At 42.4% G+C, this 20,441-nt stretch overlaps 1 protein-coding gene across 2 annotated transcripts in view; it reads left to right on the top strand.

Annotated features, from left to right (window-relative positions):
• The window catches only part of GRM3 (glutamate metabotropic receptor 3), a 400,891-nt gene that overhangs the window by 230,381 nt on the left and 150,069 nt on the right, over positions 1–20,441 (top strand). The gene's annotated exons all lie outside the window — the stretch shown is intronic.

The following is a 20,441-nucleotide window of genomic DNA, read 5'->3' as shown; positions in this document are numbered from 1 at the left end:
GCTGTAGGGCAGCATCAGTTTGGAAGTAAGTAACCCTGTTGAAGTACCTTACAATTACATTTCTGGGTAAGTTGTGTACAGAAGGACTCCAGGTTGCCATATTTCATTGAATTTTACAGAAAATTACAGCACTGCGGATTATTAAGGAAAGGTAAAAGTGAAGTTACCCTTTAAATATATATTTGAAAATGATTCAAAAGTCATGAAACAGAACAAGAATGAAGAAAACATAATAGAATAGGATAGAACAAAGATAACACTTTGTGACTCTGGGCAACAAAAGATAAGTGAATGAAAACCTGCATTTATCGCAAAAGCAATGTAAAATAAAAAATGAGGTTCAATTCGGAAGCCACAATCAATTATGTTTTATTAATGTTATTTTAATACAAGCTGCGGTCCAGTAATCATGATCTGTTTAACACAGTGCTGGAATGAGTTTATAGCAGAATGTAATTTGCAGCAGCTTCTGCTCACTTACAAAACACTTGCTATGTTAATTGTGATTTCACACTTGACAGAACCTGCTTGCCTCCAGGTAACTTTCACTTCATAGAACACTTAGTATCTTACCAGCATTTTCTACTGAATACTTATAACCCTCTACAAAGCCTGAAGGGAGTCACCTAAACACAAAGGGCTCATTTTCAGCTATGTCTTCTCTTAGATTGTATTTATTAATCCCATTTGCAGGTAAAAATGTGCATACATACAGAATGGTGTGTGTGCATGCTTCTGCACAAATAGTGTGGTCTGAAAAATATCACAACTGATAAATAAACATATAGTATACAGCACTATATTCCGGCAGTGGGATGGAGACTTCCCTTCCTGCTCCTGGAATAAAATCTAGTTCTGCTGATCCATTCACAGGAGGCTTTGTATTACATGAATGAATACAAAGCTACCTCTGATTGGTTGAGGTGGTGAGATAATGTCATAATTAGAGTTGAGCGGACACCTGGATGTCCGTGTTCGGTGGGTCCGGCGGAACTTTAAAAAAAAGTCCGGGTCTGTGTCCCGGACTTTTGCCGAACTTTTCCCGGACACCGAACCCCATTGAAGTCAATGGGGACCCGAACTTTCAGGCAATAAAATGGCTCTAAAACACCAATGGAAAGGGCTAGAGTGCTGCAAATGGCAGCAAAACGTAGTTAAGAGCATGGCAAGTGCTCTGCAAACAAATGTGGATAGGGAAATAACTTAAAACAACAAAAAAAACAGAAAAATAAAACAATGTTCTTCATCTCTGAAGGACGAGGCCCATATGGAGTAGGAGGGAGGTTGAGGTGGTGGTGGATGTGGCGGTGTCATAGGCGTGCGCACAGGGTGTGCCGGATGTGCCTGGGCACACCCTAATCACCTAGGGCACATAGCATTATCGCACTGTTTGCCAGTGAGGAGATGGGAAAGATCCCCCTCGGACCTGCTCTGCTCTATTTCACTTTGCCAGCAGGGAGAGTAATGTATTGGGGCCATGTACATGTAGGCAAACACATGCATGTGTATTTAAACTTTGGGGTGCACACCCTAATGCAATAGGCTGCGCACACCTATGGGCGGTGTAGGTGGAAGCGGCGGTGGAGGAGGACCAGGGCCGGATTAAGAGCATCATGGGCTTGGTGCTGAGGATTTTGAAGGGCCTTAAGGGCCGTGCCTTGGCATGCACCCAGAGGAGGAAGGGTGCAGCCATGCATGCCTAATTCCACATGGGATGCTGTCTCTGAAGCCCATAAACACATCCATGCATCGGCAACTGTCCCTGCTTGTCCGGCCTTCGTGCTGTGAGGGGAGGTTCTGAGGGAGCTGCCTGGGGAAGCGAGCATAGATGCCAGACTTCTGTGTTTACAAGTGACAGAAGAGCGGTAACAGTGAATATGGCCAACCCGGGGCCTATATAAAGGTAGGGGCCTGGAGCTGCAGCTCCAATAGCCCCTACGTTAATCTGGCCCTGAGGAGGACGAGGTAGCCAACACTGCTTCTTTTCACAAATTTTAAATGAGGGTACACCCCAAAAGAGTGAGAAAGAGCAAAAATGGAACAATGGCTGGGTAAGGTCAGTATTCTGCACAAGGTACGGAAAAGTCCCGTGGGATCCATGCCTGGTTCATTTTAATGAACGTGAGCTTGTCCACATTGTCTCTGGACAGGCGGCTGCGCTTGTCTGTGATAACGCCCCCAGCCGTGCTAAATACCCGTTCAGATAATACACTGGCTGAAGGGCACGCCAGCACCTCCAAGGCGTAAAGGGCAAGCTCAGGCCATGTGCCCAACTTGGAGACCCAGAAGTTGAAGGGGGCAGACCCCTCATTCAGTACGTCTAGGCGTGTGCACACATACTGCTCCACCATGTTGGTGAAATGCTGCCTCCTGCTAAGACGTTCCATATGAGCTCCTGGTGCTGCTGTTTGTTGTGGCGTGCTGACAAAGCTTTTCCACATTTCGGCCATGCTAACCCTGCCTTCTGAGGTGCTGGCGGTGCCCTGGTTGCGTTGGCGACCTCTTCCTCCTCCTCCTCCTCCTCTGCCTTGTGCTTCCACTGTGGCCCCGCTGTCAGGTGGGAATGCCAGCAGCATGGCGTCTACCAGCGTGCGCTTGTACTCGCGCATCTTGCGATCGCGCTCCAGTGAGTGAATTAAGGACGGTACGTTGTCAATGTAACGGGGATCCAGCAGCGTGGCCACCCAGTAATCAGCACAAGTTAGAATGTGGGCAACTCGGCGGTCGTTGTGGAGACACTGCAGCATGTAATCGCTCATGTGTGCCAGGCTGCCCAGAGGCAACGAAAGGCTGTCCTCTGTGGGAGGTGTATCGTCCATGTCCTCTGTATCCCCCCAGCCACGCACCAGTGATGGCCATGAGCTGGCCTGGGTGCCACCCTGCTGTGAACATGCTTCCATCTCCTCCTCCAGCTCCTCCTCCTCATCCTCCTCATCCTCCAGAACTGTGCCCCTGCTGGATAATTGTGTCCCTGGCGTTTGTGTGTTCAGGAACCCACCCTCGGAGCCCCTTGCGAATGACTGCCCTGAAAGCCTTGGAAATGTTACCTCTTCATCCTCCTCCTCCTCCTCCTCCTCATCCTGTGCCACATCCTCTTCCATCATCGCCCGAATTGTTTTTTCAAGGAGGCATAGAAGTGGGATAGTTAAGCTGAGAACGGCGTCATCGGCACTGGCCATGTTGGTGGAGTACTCAAAACAGCGCAACAAGGCACACAGGTCTCGCATGGAGGCCCAGTTATTGGTGGTGAAGTGGTGCTGTTCCGCAGAGCGACTCACGCGTGCGTGCTGCAGCTGAAACTCCACTATGGCCTGCTGCTGCTCGCACAGTCTTTCCAGCATGTGCAAGGTGGAGTTCCACCTTGTGGGCACGTCACATATGAGGCGGTGAGCGGGAAGGCCGAAGTTACGCTGCAGCGCTGACAGGCGAGCAGCAGCAGGGTGAGAACGCCGAAAGTGCGCACAGATGGCCCGCACTTTCTGCAGCAGCTCTGACATATCGGGGTCGTTTTTAAGGAACCTCTGCACCACCAAATTCAGCACATGCGCCAGGCAAGGGATGTGTGTCAAATCGGCTAGGCCCAGAGCTGCTATGAGATTTCGCCCGTTATCGCACACCACCAGGCCGGGCTTGAGGCTCGCTGGCAGCAACCACTCATTTGTCTGCTGTTCCATGCTCCTCCACAACTCCTGCGCGGTGTGTGGTTTGTCCCCCAAACAGGCAAGTTTTAAAACTGCCTGCTGTCATTTACCCCTGGCCGTGCTGAAGTTGGTGGTGAAGGTGTTACGCTGTCCGGATGAGGAGGCAGTAGAGGATGGGGAAGCGGAGTAGGAGGAGTTAGGAACAGGAGGCAAACTGAAGCGCCCTGCAATCCTCGGTGGTGGAAGGACATGCGCCAAATTGCTATCCATCTCAGGCCCATCCGCCACTGCATTTACCCAGTGTGCCGTTAGGGAGATATAACGCCCCTGACCGTGCTTACTGGTCCACGTATCGGTAGTTAGGTGGACCTTGCCAGAGATGGAGTTGCGCAGTGCACACCTGATTTTTTCCCCCACTTGGTTGTGCAGGGAAGGGATTGCTTGCCTGGAAAAGTAGTGGCGGCTGGGCACGACGTACTGTGGGACAGCCACCGACATAAGGTTTTTAAAACTGTGCGTCTCCACCAGACGGAATGACAGCATTTCAAAGGCCAAGCATTTTGAAATGCTGGCATTCAGGGCCAGGGATCGCGGGTGGGTAGGGGGGTACTTCCTCTTCCTCTCAAGTGTTTGGGAGATGGAAAGCTGAACGCTTCCACGGGACATTGTGGAGATGGTTGGTGACCCAGGTGGTGGTGGTGTTGCTGACAGATGCCGGTATCACTACAGATGTGGCTGGAGCGGCCGAGACTGCAGCAGAAGAGGAAGCAGGATGAGCCAGAGACGTTTCTTGGTTTTGAAGGTGTCTACTCCACTGCAGCTCATGCTTTGCACTTAGATGCCTGATCATGCAGGTTGTGCTCAGGTTGAGAAGGTTTATGCCTCGCTTCAGGCTCTGATTGTACACGGTGCAAACCACTCGTGTCCTGTCATCAGCACATTTTCTAAAGAACTTCCACGCTAGAGAACTCCTTTGAGCTGACTTTGGTGCGCTCGTTCCCTTGCTGCATCGGGCAGTAGCAGGCGTAGTGTCTAGGGCACGGCCGCTCCGCTTCTGCACCCTGCTCCCTCTTCTGCTGTGCTGGTGGCTCTGTGCGACCACCGCCTCTTCCTCCAAACTACTCAGGTCACCTGCATGACATTCATTCCATGTGGGGTCGAGGACCTCATCGTCCTCCACATCATCTTCCACCCAGTCTTCACCCCTGCCCTCCTTGTCGGTCTCCACAATGCTGAACGCCGCAGCAGTTGGCACCTGCGTTTCGTCATCATCGGAGACGTGCTGCGATGGTCCTTGCATGTACTCATCTTGAGAAATTAGTGGTTGGGCATCGCTGCACTCAATCTCTTCCACTTCTGGGGCAGGGCTAGGGGGATGGCCCTGGGAAACCCTGCTGACAGAGTCCTCAAAAAGAAGAAGAGACTGCTGTATGGCTTGAGGCTCAGACTGCTTGCCTGATTTGCAAGGGGGTGAGGTGAAAGACGGTTGGACATCGGCTGCAGGTGCCAACTCTGACCTTTCTGCAGTAGACTGGGTGGGAGACAATGTGAAGGAACTGGAGGCACTGTCAGCAGCAAACCAATCTACTATCGCCTCTCTGTGTTCTGGCCTCATCACTTCTAGAGGCGTATGATGCCCTACCAAATACTGATGCAGGTTCTGTCGCCTACTAACACTTGAGGAAGGTGTTTCACTTGTGCGTGTAGCTGGCACAGATCGACCACGTCCTCTCCTTGCAACAGGAGCTCTACCAGCAGCACCACGACCCAGGCCACGGCCCCTATTTGACGGTCTCCTCATATTTCTGTAATTTATGATCTTGCCCTAGAAAGGTGTTTATTGAATAGCGGAACAAAACAACAACAGTATCGCACGGGTGTATCTGACAGTCAAATATGCAAACTATGCCGCAATTTAATGTGTTTTACCCCAAAAGGGTGTATATTGAATAGCGGAATAGGAAAAAGGATAAAAAAATGGTGTATCTCACACCTACAAACACAGACTAGGCCCCGATTAAAATTTTTTGTACCCTAAAGGGAGGATGAGGAAGAGGAGTAGGAGGAGTTGGGAACAGGAGGCAAACTGAAGCGCCCTGCAATCCTTGGCGGTGGAAGGAGATGCGCCAAACAAATTTAAAAGGTGTATCTCACACGTACCGATACAGACTATGCCGTGATTTAATTTTCTTACACTCCAAAAGGGTGTATATTGAATAGCGGAATAGGAAAAATGTTATAATACGGTGTATCTCACACGTACAAACACAGACTAGGCCCCGATTACAATTTTTTGTACCCTAAGGGCAGGATGAGGAAGAGGAGTAGGAGGAGTTGGGAACAGGAGGCAAACTGATGCGCCCTGCAATCCTCGGCGGTAGAAGGAGATGCGCCAAACAAATTTAAAAAGGTGTATCTCACATGTACCGATACAGACTATCCCACAATTTAATTTTTTACACTCAAACAGGGTGTATATTGAATAGCGGAATAGGACAAATTTTACAAAGCGGTGTATCTCACACGTACAAACACCAACTAGGCCCCGATTACAATTTTTTGTACCCTAAAGGCAGGATGAGGAAGAGGAGAAGGAGGAGTTGGGAACAGGAGGCAAACTGAAGCGCCCTGCAATCCTCGGCGGTAGAAGGAGGTGCGCCAAACAAATTTAAAAAGGTGTATCTCACATGTACCGATACAGACTATCCCGCAATTTAATTTTTTACACTCAAACAGGGTGTATATTGAATAGCGGAATAGGACAAATTTTACAAAACGGTGTATCTCACACGTACAAACACAATCTAGGCCCCGATTACAATTTTTTGGACCCTAAAGGCAGGATGAGGAATAGGAGGAGTTCGGAACAGGCAAGAGGCAGACTGAAGCACCCTCAAATCCTCGGCAGTATGAGATGCGCTGCAAAAATTGGAAAGGTGTATCTCACACGTACCGACACAGACTATCCCGCAATTTAATTGTTTATACCCAAAGGTTTTGATTAAATAGCGGAATAGAAAATATGATCAAAAAAAGTGTATGTATCTCACACGTACAGAAGCACACTAGGCCCCAATTACTATTGTTTGTACCCCTAAAAGGCTGAATGAGGAGTAGGAGGAGTATGGAACAGGCAGCACCCTCAAATCTTCAGAAGTATGAGATGAACCCCAAAAACTTGGAAAGGTGGATCTCACACGTACCAACACAAACTATCCCGCAATTTAATTGATCCCCAAAGGTTTTTATTGAATAGCGGAATAGGAAATATGATCAAAAAAAGTGTATGTATCTCACACGTACAGAAGCACACTAGGCCCCAATTACTATTGTTTGTACCCCTAAAAGGCTGAATGAGGAGTAGGAGGAGTATGGAACAGGCAGCACCCTCAAATCTTCAGAAGTATGAGATGAACCCCAAAAACTTGGAAAGGTGGATCTCACACGTACCAACACAAACTATCCCGCAATTTAATTGATCCCCAAAGGTTTTTATTGAATAGCGGAATAGGAAATATGATCAAAAAAAGTGTATGTATCTCACACGTACAAAACCACACTAGGCCCCAATTACTATTGTTTGTACCCCTAAAAGGCTGAATGAGGAGTAGGAGGAGTATGGAACAGGCAGCACCCTCAAATCTTCAGAAGTATGAGATGAACCCCAAAAACTTGGAAAGGTGGATCTCACACGTACCAACACAAACTATCCCGCAATTTAATTGATCCCCAAAGGTTTTTATTGAATAGCGGAATAGGAAATATGATCAAAAAAAGTGTATGTATCTCAAACGTACAAAACCACACTAGGCCCCAATTACTATTGTTTGTACCCCTAAAAGGCTGAATGAGGAGTAGGAGGAGTATGGAACAGGCAGCACCCTCAAATCTTCAGAAGTATGAGATGAACCCCAAAAACTTGGAAAGGTGGATCTCAAACGTACCAACACAAACTATCCCGCAATTTAATTGATCCTCAAAGGTTTTTATTGAATAGCGGAATAGGAAATATGATCAAAAAAAGTGTATGTATCTCACACGTACAGAAGCACACTAGGCCCCAATTACTATTTTTTGTTCCCCTAAAAGGCTGAATGAGGAGTAGGAGGAGTATGGAACAGGCAGCACCCTCAAATCTTCAGAAGTATGAGATGAACCCCAAAAACTTGGAAAGGTGGATCTCACACGTACCAACACAAACTATCCCGCAATTTAATTGATCCCCAAAGGTTTTTATTGAATAGCGGAATAGGAAATATGATCAAAAAAAGTGTATGTATCTCAAACGTACAAAACCACACTAGGCCCCAATTACTATTGTTTGTACCCCTAAAAGGCTGAATGAGGAGTAGGAGGAGTATGGAACAGGCAGCACCCTCAAATCTTCAGAAGTATGAGATGAACCCCAAAAACTTGGAAAGGTGGATCTCACACGTACCAACACAAACTATCCCGCAATTTAATTGATCCCCAAAGGTTTTTATTGAATAGCGGAATAGGAAATATGATCAAAAAAAGTGTATGTATCTCACACGTACAGAAGCACACTAGGCCCCAATTACTATTGTTTGTACCCCTAAAAGGCGGAATGAGGAGTAGGAGGAGTATGGAACAGGCAGCACCCTCAAATCTTCAGAAGTATGAGATGAACCCCAAAAACTTGGAAAGGTGGATCTCACACGTACCAACACAAAATATCCCGCAATTTAATTGATCCCCAAAGGTTTTTATTGAATAGCGGAATAGGAAATATGATCAAAAAAAGTGTATGTATCTCACACGTACAGAAGCACACTAGGCCCCAATTACTATTGTTTGTACCCCTAAAAGGCTGAATGAGGAGTAGGAGGAGTATGGAACAGGCAGCACCCTCAAATCTTCAGAAGTATGAGATGAACCCCAAAAACTTGGAAAGGTGGATCTCAAACGTACCAACACAAACTATCCCGCAATTTAATTGATCCTCAAAGGTTTTTATTGAATAGCGGAATAGGAAATATGATCAAAAAAAGTGTATGTATCTCACACGTACAGAAGCACACTAGGCCCCAATTACTATTTTTTGTTCCCCTAAAAGGCTGAATGAGGAGTAGGAGGAGTATGGAACAGGCAGCACCCTCAAATCTTCAGAAGTATGAGATGAACCCCAAAAACTTGGAAAGGTGGATCTCACACGTACCAACACAAACTATCCCGCAATTTAATTGATCCCCAAAGGTTTTTATTGAATAGCGGAATAGGAAATATGATCAAAAAAAGTGTATGTATCTCAAACGTACAAAACCACACTAGGCCCCAATTACTATTGTTTGTACCCCTAAAAGGCTGAATGAGGAGTAGGAGGAGTATGGAACAGGCAGCACCCTCAAATCTTCAGAAGTATGAGATGAACCCCAAAAACTTGGAAAGGTGGATCTCACACGTACCAACACAAACTATCCCGCAATTTAATTGATCCCCAAAGGTTTTTATTGAATAGCGGAATAGGAAATATGATCAAAAAAAGTGTATGTATCTCACACGTACAGAAGCACACTAGGCCCCAATTACTATTGTTTGTACCCCTAAAAGGCGGAATGAGGAGTAGGAGGAGTATGGAACAGGCAGCACCCTCAAATCTTCAGAAGTATGAGATGAACCCCAAAAACTTGGAAAGGTGGATCTCACACGTACCAACACAAAATATCCCGCAATTTAATTGATCCCCAAAGGTTTTTATTGAATAGCGGAATAGGAAATATGATCAAAAAAAGTGTATGTATCTCACACGTACAGAAGCACACTAGGCCCCAATTACTATTGTTTGTACCCCTAAAAGGCTGAATGAGGAGTAGGAGGAGTATGGAACAGGCAGCACCCTCAAATCTTCAGAAGTATGAGATGAACCCCAAATACCCCAAATATCATTCAGCTCTGCTGCAGGCCACAATTTTATTTTTTTTAACCCAAGGCTGTATATTGAATAGTGGAATAGAAAAAAAGTGTATGATTTCTGAAACCACTCAATATTAGCACATATGGACTGAACACAGCAGTGTATGATCAGTCACTCAGCACAGCACAGCTGAAGGAAAAATGCTGCACACAGTGCCTGATAGAATAATACTTTTCTCCCTCCTCCTCAGTGGGCAAAAAAGATTGTGTTCACTGCACCCCAAAAAGATTGTGTTCACTGCACCCCAAAAAGATTGTGTTCACTGCACCCCAAAAAGATTGTGTTCACTGCATACCAAAAAGATTGCGTTTACTGCAGCCCAAAAAGATTGTGTTCACTGCAGCCCACACACAGCAAAATGGATGTGGACCACTGACACCTGCCTATCTCCTATCCCACACCACACAGCAATATTGATTGTAGTTTGTAGAACACACTGACCCTAAAAATCAGCAGACTCTCTCCCTAAAAGGATTGATAAGATCGTAGATCGGTCACTGCAAACCCCACTCACACAGCAATGTCGATTGTAGTTTGTAGAACACACTGACCCTATAATTCAGCAGACTCTCTCCCTAAAATGCCTACAACTCGCCCTGCCTAACACACTCTGACCTGTCCCTCAATTCTATCCGGACACAAATGTTTTTTTTTCCTGTCTGTTCCTAATCAGCAGGCAGCACGTTGATGTGTGCTCTCTCCCTGAACTAAACAGCAGAATGACGCAGCAGCGGCGCTGCCTCGAACTTATAAAGACTTGGTCACATGCTTCAGACGGCCAATCACAGCTACTGATACATTTGTAGGCATGGCTGGGATGGCTTAGGCACACCAGTTAAACGCTTGTTGATTGGCTGTTGAAAGCCCGCCATGAAAAGCGCGCCAAAGCATGCAAAACCCGGAAATAAAACGACCGAACACAGATTTTTACCCGAATATACAGTAAAGTTTTCGGGTCCGTGTTCGGGTAACAAAAATCCAATTATTCGGTACGAACATGAATAATACAGTCTGTGTTCGCTCAACCCTAGTCATAATCTCTGCCTCAGCTAATCCGAGGAAGCCTTGTATTCATTCGTAGATTACGAGGTGGTAAGAAGATGTCACAATTTCCACCTCAGCTAAACAGAGGAAGCCTTGTATTCATTTATAGATTACAAAGCCTTATATGAAAGGCTAAGTGGCACTCAGCCTGACTCAGGACCAGGATATTAAGTCTCTGCCCTGTTGCTGAGACGCAGTGCTGTACAGTTTAGACAGTGCTTCTCACAAGCACACTTGTTAGTGAAGTAAATAGTTCATTTTGGCCAGTTTGGCCCAAATGAACTGTATACAGGCACAGTAAAGATGGAGTTAGGCTTTAAATTACAAATCGGCAAAGGGCATCCAAGGCAATGGGTTTTCCCACTGATTGATGCAGTTGCAAAAATTATAGTGAGCAAAATTATTTGCCCAAACTTAAATTGTATCTACCCCAAGAACTAAAATGTAATATGCTGCAGCTTACAAGGCCTTAGCTGAGGGATCTGCATTAGGTATCTTTTCACTATTTTTTACTTTGATTTCACCTAGAAATCCTGTTAATAACACACTTCCTGTCTTAGGGTAGCTAGGCTCACCCCTTCCATCCCCCCTCGCATCTATGGAGGAACAGCATAGCTAACTTTGGAAAACAGCATTGTCAGCCTATGGAGAAGGTAGTGTTAAATGGACTAGTAGATTTGGATTCAATTTACTTAAGTGACTAACAAATTCAAGCCTAATTCCAGTTTACACCTTTTGGGATAAAGCTTTGAACTGTATGAGTAAAACTTGACCATTGTGAGCTCCCCTGGAAATGTTGAATGGTTTGTCTCAACCTTATAGTTTTGATGGACTGATTGGTCTGGTAAAGGAAGTAGAATACATATCTTTTCTAACAGAATCAACAGGTTTTACAACTTTGTTAGAGGAAGGGGAGCATGGTAATGCTATTGACAGACTGCATCATATATGTTATTTTTTATTTTGCCCTTAGTTCTACTTTAACCTAAAGTTTAATGAGAGCTCATAACAATTTCCCCATTAACAGTAATCAGTCATTAAAAGTCCCTTATTTATTTTAACTTCTTCAACCCTGGGCCAATTTTGACACGTCTCACATATATATATATATATATATATATATATATAATATATATATATATATATATATATATATATATATATATATATATGTACAAATCAACTTTTTTTGCTAGAAAATAACTTAGAAAACTCAAACATTATATATTTTTTTTTTTTAGCAGAGGCCGCAGAGAATAAAATGTTGGCAGTTGCAATCTTTTATCTTACAGGGTATTTGTGCAGTGGTTTTTCAAATGCAATTTTTTGATAAAATATAAAAGATGATGTTACTCCGAGTAAACAGATACCTAACATGCCACACTTTAAAACTGCGTATGCCCATGAAACAGTTCCACATTATGGTACCTAAAAGTCTCCAAAGGCGATGCTTTAAATGCCTTTATAGTACCAGTTTAGAGTTACACAGGAGGTCAGGAGCTAAAATTATTGCTTTAACTCTGACATTCCTGAGAATACTGCACATGTATGGTGCGAACACCATTTAAAAATGAGTGTGGGACTTCCATATGCATTTGCACATGAGCATGAGGGAGGGAGGGTGGGGGGGTGGGGGCACTTATACATTTTTTAAATTATTATTTATTTTATTTTAAAAATTTTACACCGTCCCTAATTTTTTTTAATCACAAAAGCACGGGAAAGGCAGTGGCGGGGTGTGGACCACTTTGCCACTCACAGAAGTGATATAGTGGCTGTTTAGCCAATCAAATCATTTCTGTTTTACAGGACATCGGCTGCTGTAAACTTTGATATCGGGGTGATGCCTGCAGATTCAGGCATCATCCCAATTTAATCAGTTTATTCCCAGGATGTCAAATGACGTCCACCCAGGTGAAGTGATTAAAAATTATGTACATATCATTTACAACCACCCAGCTCATAGTACATATCATTTCTACCCACGTTTTATATTGTATTTCTATCTTTATTTTAGCTTTACTGTAGGCAAGAATAAGTGATTTAACAGAATGCTATCTAAACACTTAGAAGTACCATAGCAGCGGTAGAAGTGAATTGAAAATCTTTATATAGGCTGTGATCTTAACAGCAGCTGTGCAATCTTCCACACAGTAAGTCTTTAACGTGTGAAAACTCAACTTGTTCCAAACACCTTTTGGGATATGTAACTCTGTTTCCCCGAACATTTAATCCTTGACCTGATAGAAAGGTACAAATAAAAGGGTTCACTTGTGATAAAGGATTCAAGCACTCCAGCTGAATTAGTTCTCTTTTTGTTCCTATTCCACAGCACAGTAATTGCACTGTTCGTCTAGATAGAGTATCTTACCAATAACAGAGGTGATGTACTATTTTACAAGATCTTTCTGATTAAGCTGCTATTAAATTTGGTGTGTGTGTTGTACTGCATTCAAATCAAACAATGAAAATGAGCACTTGAGATTTTTTCCAGGAAGCTTCATTTTTCAAAAGCTAAGGACTACCTGTAATTAAATTCAGAGCATTATAGTGTTTCAAATATGTACTGATTTATTTGAGATTGCATTAATCTTTTTCTTATACAGAAGTATTCATTTAAAAACTGTTTAATAGCCCTGTTAAGTACTTGGGCTCTATTTGGTCTTTTTAAAAAAATGCATAGAATTGTTCAGGGTTAAATAAATCAAATAAACTAAATTAAATGTAAACCATAAAATAATTATCAACATAAATCCTCAACCCATGGCAAAATACAACTTTTTGGGTGCATTAGTACTAATCTGCTTTTATGACTCTATGATCTCCCAGTGTAAAAATGAGTGGCCTCCTAAATTTAAAAACAGTGGTTCTAAGTTTCACTCCATGGACCTACCATCAGTAAAAAATAAATCAACCATGATGTATATCTATCGGTGTCTTTGTGTCTCCCAGTTGTATATTTTCTTCTGTCTCTTCATGTATGAATGTCATTGCCTCCATCCAAGCAAAATGCATGAGTATTCTTAATATTGTGAAAGGTCCAGCATCCAGCATGGTATGAAGCATGCAGCCTTTGCATAGAAGACCTTGCTGACATATTGCGTATTCATCAAGGTCTCCTGATTTGCAGTTTAGTGTAAACAATGTTGTCATCACATTTTATACACAGGAGAGAATGAGTAGAGAGTTACAATGAAAAAAGGGTATACAATGAATATAAATTACAGTGTAGGGTAAATAAAATATTGTCTCTTAGTTAACTTATACTTTACAAAATTAAACTGCATGGTATTAGCCCAATAAATTGGGAAAATGAAAAAACACATTAGTTTGTAGTAATTTTCATATTTCTTTCCATACATAATTTACATATTTAATTGGCCATTTAAGGGATTCTATAGTTATTGTTTCTAATTAAAAATGTGTAATATGCTGTGCCTACAAACTGACGTTATTGTTGCCCATCTCTACATAATTTGCATACCTTTAACTTTTCTCTTTGTTATATGGATGCATTATCATTTATTTAAAAAAAAATAAAACTAACAATATTCATTTAAAACATGTATTGTGGTGCGAGCAAATTTTGCATAGTAAGGCCACAATTTGTTTATCAGTTCCTTAACCACTTTACGACTGCCCGCCCCATTTATACTGGGGCAGGCGGCTGGTGCTGCGCAAACCGCCGTAGATATACGTCGATTGTGCGCAGGCAGCTAGGGGGCGAGCTCCTGCCCCCACTCCTCAGCGGGGAAGCCGATGCACGGGGAAGGCAGCTCCGATTGCCGCCTGACACCCGCGATCGTTCCCCACTGAGAGAGAAGAACGGTCAGCTGTTGTAAACACAGCTGATCGTTCTTCTCCCTGAAATGATCACAGAGCACCTGTGATCCTTCTATATAGGATTACAGGTCTCTGTGATCATTTCACAAGCCACGCCCCCCCCCCCCCACAGTTGGAATCACTCTTCTAGGCTCACATTTAACCCCTTGATCACCCACAATGTTAACCCCTTCCCTGCCAGTGTCATTATTACAATAACAGTGCATATTTTTAGCCCTGATTACTGTAGTAATGTCACTGGTCCCCCAAAAGTGTCAAAAATGTCAGTCAGGGGTCCGATCTGTCCGCCACAATGTCGCAGTCCCCCAGAAAATGGCAGATCGCCGCCATTACTAGTAAAAAAAAACAATAAAAATGACATAAATCTTTCCCGTAGTTTGTAGACGCGATAACTTTTGCGCAAACCAATCAAAATACGCTTATTGTGATTTTTTTTACCAAAAATATGTAGCAGAAAACAAATTGGCCTAAAATGTTAAAACATTTTGATTTTACATTTTTTTTTTTGGGGGGGGGGGGGTTTATATAGCAGAATGTGAAAAAAAAATTCTTTTCAGACTTGTTGCTTTTTTTTTTTTTGTTTATAGCGCAAAAATCGCACAGGTGATCAAATACCACCAAAATAAAGCTCTATTTGTGGGAAAAAATGGACATCAATTTTATTTAGGTACAGCCTCGCACGACCGCACAATTTTCCATTAAAGTAACGCAGTGCCGAATCGCAAAATATGGTCTGGTCATTAAGGCGGCAAATCCTTCCAGTCCAGAAGTGGTTAAATCTGAACAGTGACCTCAGTATGGAAATCAGGATTTTCTCCTTTTCATATAAGTAGGGTCAGGTTTATATTAATACAAAAAGTAGATAAAGGATATAAAGAAATAAAATATGTTTTTAAACAATTGTCTTAAAACAGGGAGAAAGTCTGACAGAAAATGATATCCACAAATACATGGGTTGCAAAGCATATATTGTGTATCAATTTCACTTGTAGGGCTGCCCCTTTAGGAGCCGTTGGATAGGAAAGGTCATCTGTTCTTCTCAAGAACCTCAGCCCCTCTGACACACCAGGTTAAATGTACAAATGTACAATATCACAGGAATCACTAAAAGTAACATTTAGTACCCGATTGTAGTGGTATATGAAAGAAAGCAGGCACCAAACCAGGTAGTAAAGGCAAGCTTAATATATTATCACCCAATATTGTTAGTAAACCAGGCAAGCATAAAACAGATTAACTATGTTAATAACATAATTTAACATACAATGTGAATAACAATAAGTACTACTGTAGGCATAAAATGACATTTGGCACTCAGATCAGCATAAACAGTAGAAAGGCCACTTTAACTGCAGTAGTGGAACTATACTGCCAGAGCGCATTTATAGTCGTGGTGCCAGTCCAAGACCAACTAGGTATGCACTGTTCAACAGAAAAAGAGGATGGTAGTGGAGGGGCACAAGAACAAAGGGGGCTTGCAATATAATTATTACATTATAATTATTACAGGAGGGGCAGTCCTTTTAGGTTTTCTTCTGCCGGCTATCGTTTGGGTCCTTTAAGAGAGTCAGTGCACTTGACGACAGTCCCAGTTAACTTGCTTACAGTATAGGTATGGTGTAATCTTGGCACAGGGGCATGGTAGATGTGGCTCAGGTGCAATAAAGGTTCAGTGTAATGCTGTATAGGGTTGGTATAGATGCAGTCTAGGTTTAGAATAAGTGCTTTAAAACTATACTACTGCCAAAATCAGTTTTCATAAAAAAAAAAAAAGATTTAAAGTGCATCTCAGCTTTTGCATTCTTAAATCAACAAAAGAGGGTCTATAACACTTGCATGCCACACATATGTATGACAGGGTGGCCAATGCTACATATTTGTCACTGGGTGGTCTATGCTGAGAGCGCCTTCACTGTGTACTCCCAGCACAGAGATCAAGCTGTCATAGACAGCTCTAGGTCCCCATCAACAATCAGTAGCTGTCCAGATCATGTGACCACTGTGACAGCCAATCTAAGTTTACACTAACCATTCTTAAGCAGCCCTGGCAAAGTTAAAGTTGTTTCAGCCCCTATGACTCTTTCTGGATCATTTGGTCTTCATGCATATAAACCAAAAAATATACTGGGATATATTGTATATATAATGTATGTAGGTATGTATGTAGGCAAGTGCAGTTAGCTTGTCCTCCACTAGAACTCTCTTCCCATTAAAGCATAGTAAAGGAAAAATTATAAGCAGATGTTAGCCCCCATTTCAGAGAGGCCCATCCTATAGTGATGTCAGGGGTGTATTGCGCGCCCATATAAAGGTCAGCTGTGGGAAGGGCCCAGGAGTTGGGGTATGGGAGCCAAATACTCCAGTGCCATGCAGCTGTAGTCAGAAACTGCCTAGGGGCCCTTAACAGGGCTGAAGCCCCGAGTGAGGTAGTTTAACACTCAAAAGCAGTGGTCATCGTAAAACTTTTAACGATTTTTTGTGGATCAGGAAAGGGATGCAAAAAGTAATTTAGGCCAGGTCAGAGTCCCCTGACGTGGGTACTAGTACATTTGAAAAGAGAATAACATCTGGGAGCATGCTTAGCTTGGAAGAGCTATAGAAAGGGACATTGGAAGAAACTGGTATACTAGTGAAGGCACCTTGTTCCTACTCAGTGATGGAAGCTGAATGCTGTGGACTTAGTATAATTGAGGAAGTGGCCCCGACACTGTGGTGCTCCCAAAAAAAGAAGGTGAAGGGAAGATGGTTTACAAAATTGTGTGCTGGCATTCTGTGCCAAAATGGCAGCTGCAGAATGTCTGTTCCTATGTATGGCATCTGAACTGAAGAATTGTGTCAGTATGTCATTGTGACATTAGATTTCACAGCCGTCTTTGAGAAGTTACATTACAGTGCCAGAAATACATTCCTTGTGTGCACATTTCTATATTCTTAAATATTAAGGCCTATGGCCTGGGATGTCATGACCGGGCCTATGGCCAGGAGTTTGACACAATATGACGAAGGAATTAATCTACCAGCAGGCGGGTAGCTGTCCTATCCAAGAAGAAAAGCAATTTGGTGCCATATATACGTATATAAATGTGCCAATACTCTGGTTTGAATAACACTATTGGTTTAATCCTTTTTAAGCAATGCAACATATATTGATTCTGTATCATGAGAAATCCAGAAGTGATTAAACTGGGATTAAATTCAGTTAGTAGTGCTAAAAAGGTTCTTTGAATAGTAAATCCAACTTTTATTTCCTGGGTACTTTGAAATATTTAATCCTCTTAAACAAAGACAGCTGCTTATATTAGTAATTTTTTATATATATAATATTTTATTGCAGTTTAAAGAACTAACATAATAATTTAAAACCAAATATACCCAGCATTATTTGTATAATGTTAAATTATACAGAACATGCTGTTATCATAGCTTTGAAACAGTCACAACTGGCTGCAGTACTGGGGTAATAATGCTTGACTATACGCTAATGGGCTTGAAGACAAGCTTATGGTGATAGAGTAATGATGCTTTGATTACTAGTTATAAATTGCCTGAATCACTCAGCAGGAAGTAAAGTGTTTTGCCGACAGTTACAGCAAGTACTGAAACCTATGATTAGATATTTAATGTGTCACTGTGGTAGAATGCTTCAAATCCTGAACCTACTTCTGTTTAAACAGATACAGTAAGTTCCTGTAGTGACCTGCTTAATGGGGAAAAGGCACAGATTGGAAAATATGAAGCTAGATGCATTTGTATAAATGCTAACCCGCTGTTTATATACAGTCAGGTCCATAAATATTGGGACATCAACACAATTCTAATCTTTTTGACTCTATACACCACCACAATGGATTTGAAATGAAACAAACATGTTTCAAACATGTGCTTTAACTGCAGACTTTCAGCTTTAATTTGAGGGTATTCACATCCAATTAAGGTGAATGGTGTAGAAATTACAACAGTTTGTATATGTGTCTCCCACTTTTTAAGGGACCAAAAGTAATGGGACAGATTAACAATCATAAATCAAACTTTCACTTTTTAATACTTGGTTGCAAATCCTTTGCAGTCAATAACAGCCTGAAGTCTGGAATGCATAGACATCACCAGATGCTGGGTTTCATCCCTGGTGATGCTCCGCCAGGCCTCTACTGCAACTGTCTTCAGTTCCTGCTTGTTCTTGGGGCATTTTCCCTTCAGTTTTGTCTTCAGCAAGTGAAATGCATGCTCCATACATACCCACGCCATGACACTACCACCACCACGCTTCACTGATGAGGTGGTATGCTTTGGATCGTGAGCAGTTCCTTTCCTTCTCCATACTCTTCTCTTCCCATCACTCTGGTACAAGTTGATCTTGGTTTCATCTGTCCATAGGATGTTGTTCCAGAACTGTGAAGGCTTTTTTAGATGTTGTTTGGCAAACTCTAATCTGGCCTTCCTGTTTTTGAGGCTCACCAATGGTTTACATATTGTGGTGAGCCTTCTGTATTCACTCTGGTGAAGTCTTCTCTTGATTGTTGACTTTGACACACATACACCAAACTCCTGGAGAGTGTTCTTGATCTGGCCAACTGTTGTGAAGGGTGTTTTCTTCACCAGGGAAAGAATTCTTCCATCATCCAACACAGTTGTTTTCCGTGGTCTTCCGGGTTTTTTAGTGTTTCTGAGCTCACCGGTGCATTCTTTCCTTTTTAAGATGTTCCAAACAGTTGATTTGGCCACACTTAATGTTTTTGCTATCTCTCTGATGGGTTTGTTTTGTTTTTTTCAGCCTAATAATGGCTTGCTTCACTGATAGTGACAGCTCTTTTGATCTCACATTGAGAGTTGACAGCAACAGATTCCAAATGCAAATAGCACACTGGAAATAAACTCTGGACCTTTTATCTGCTCCTTGTAAATGGGATAATGAGGCAATAACACACACCTGGCCATGGAACAGCTGAGCAGCCAAGTGTCCCATTACTTTTGGTCCCTTAAAAAGTGGGAGGCACATATACAAACTGTTGTAATTCCTACACCTTTCACCTGTATTGGATGTAAATACCCTCAAATTAAAGCTGAAAGTCTGCAGTTAAAGCACATCTTGTTTGTTTAATTTCAAATCCATTGTGGTGGTGTATAGAGCCAAAAAGATTAGAATTGTGTCGATGTCCCAATATTTATGGACCTGACTGTACATTATATTTTTTCCTTCTTTTTCTTTACCTTTTTCAATCACTTTGGAATTTAAGTGCCAGGCCTGGATATAGACATTGATTTAAGGATAGGCATTTTTGGGGGGTTGGAGATTTTCTTTATATACACTTAGTTGTCTAAAGTGTTACAGTGACCAAAATTACATTTAATTTTAGAATATTTTTTTAAAAAGTATAAACTGTAAGTGGGCTACCTTCATCAGGGCATTGTGCCAGAAATGGATGTAAGATGTCAATATGGTACATAGCCAAGCAAAATTAAAAAAATTTGTCACACGTAGAAGGTTTATGTCATTGGTAGAATAGATAAAGGTAACAGAGCTACTGCTAAAGCTTACCATGCATGTTACACTCTGGCCTTACAATCTTTCTACAGTCAACTTTGGATTCCCCAAATCTTTGTAGTATCAGCAATTACCTAATCTAACCAATAAATCTGTATACAATTAGGTAGATATATATACATATGTATGATGAGCTTAAGGCAGAGGAATATAATGTTATTTACCAAAGCATACTGTAAATGACATGACATATAGCAGTGGGTGAGGGCCTTGAAACCTAATTTCATAGGAGGCTGTGTGATCTCTAATGACAACTGTGATCACCACTTATAGAACTGCTTACTTACCTTTAGCAATGTGCTGTCAGCCCTAGGAAACTCATTCTATAGTTCAGGTTGTATTGGGAAGGTAGAGCCAGGCTGCAGAAACCCAATGTGTTGAAAAATCTATGATGCCACAATTAGTGAAGGCATATGTAGTCTTGTTAAATCTGCTG

This window comes from Pelophylax lessonae, assembly GCF_965119305.1.
Source record: "Pelophylax lessonae genome assembly, chromosome: 4".
NCBI classification, from domain to species: domain Eukaryota; kingdom Metazoa; phylum Chordata; class Amphibia; order Anura; family Ranidae; genus Pelophylax; species Pelophylax lessonae.
Note: the sequence above shows the minus strand (reverse complement) of the source record. Positions and strands in the feature narration are given on the sequence as shown.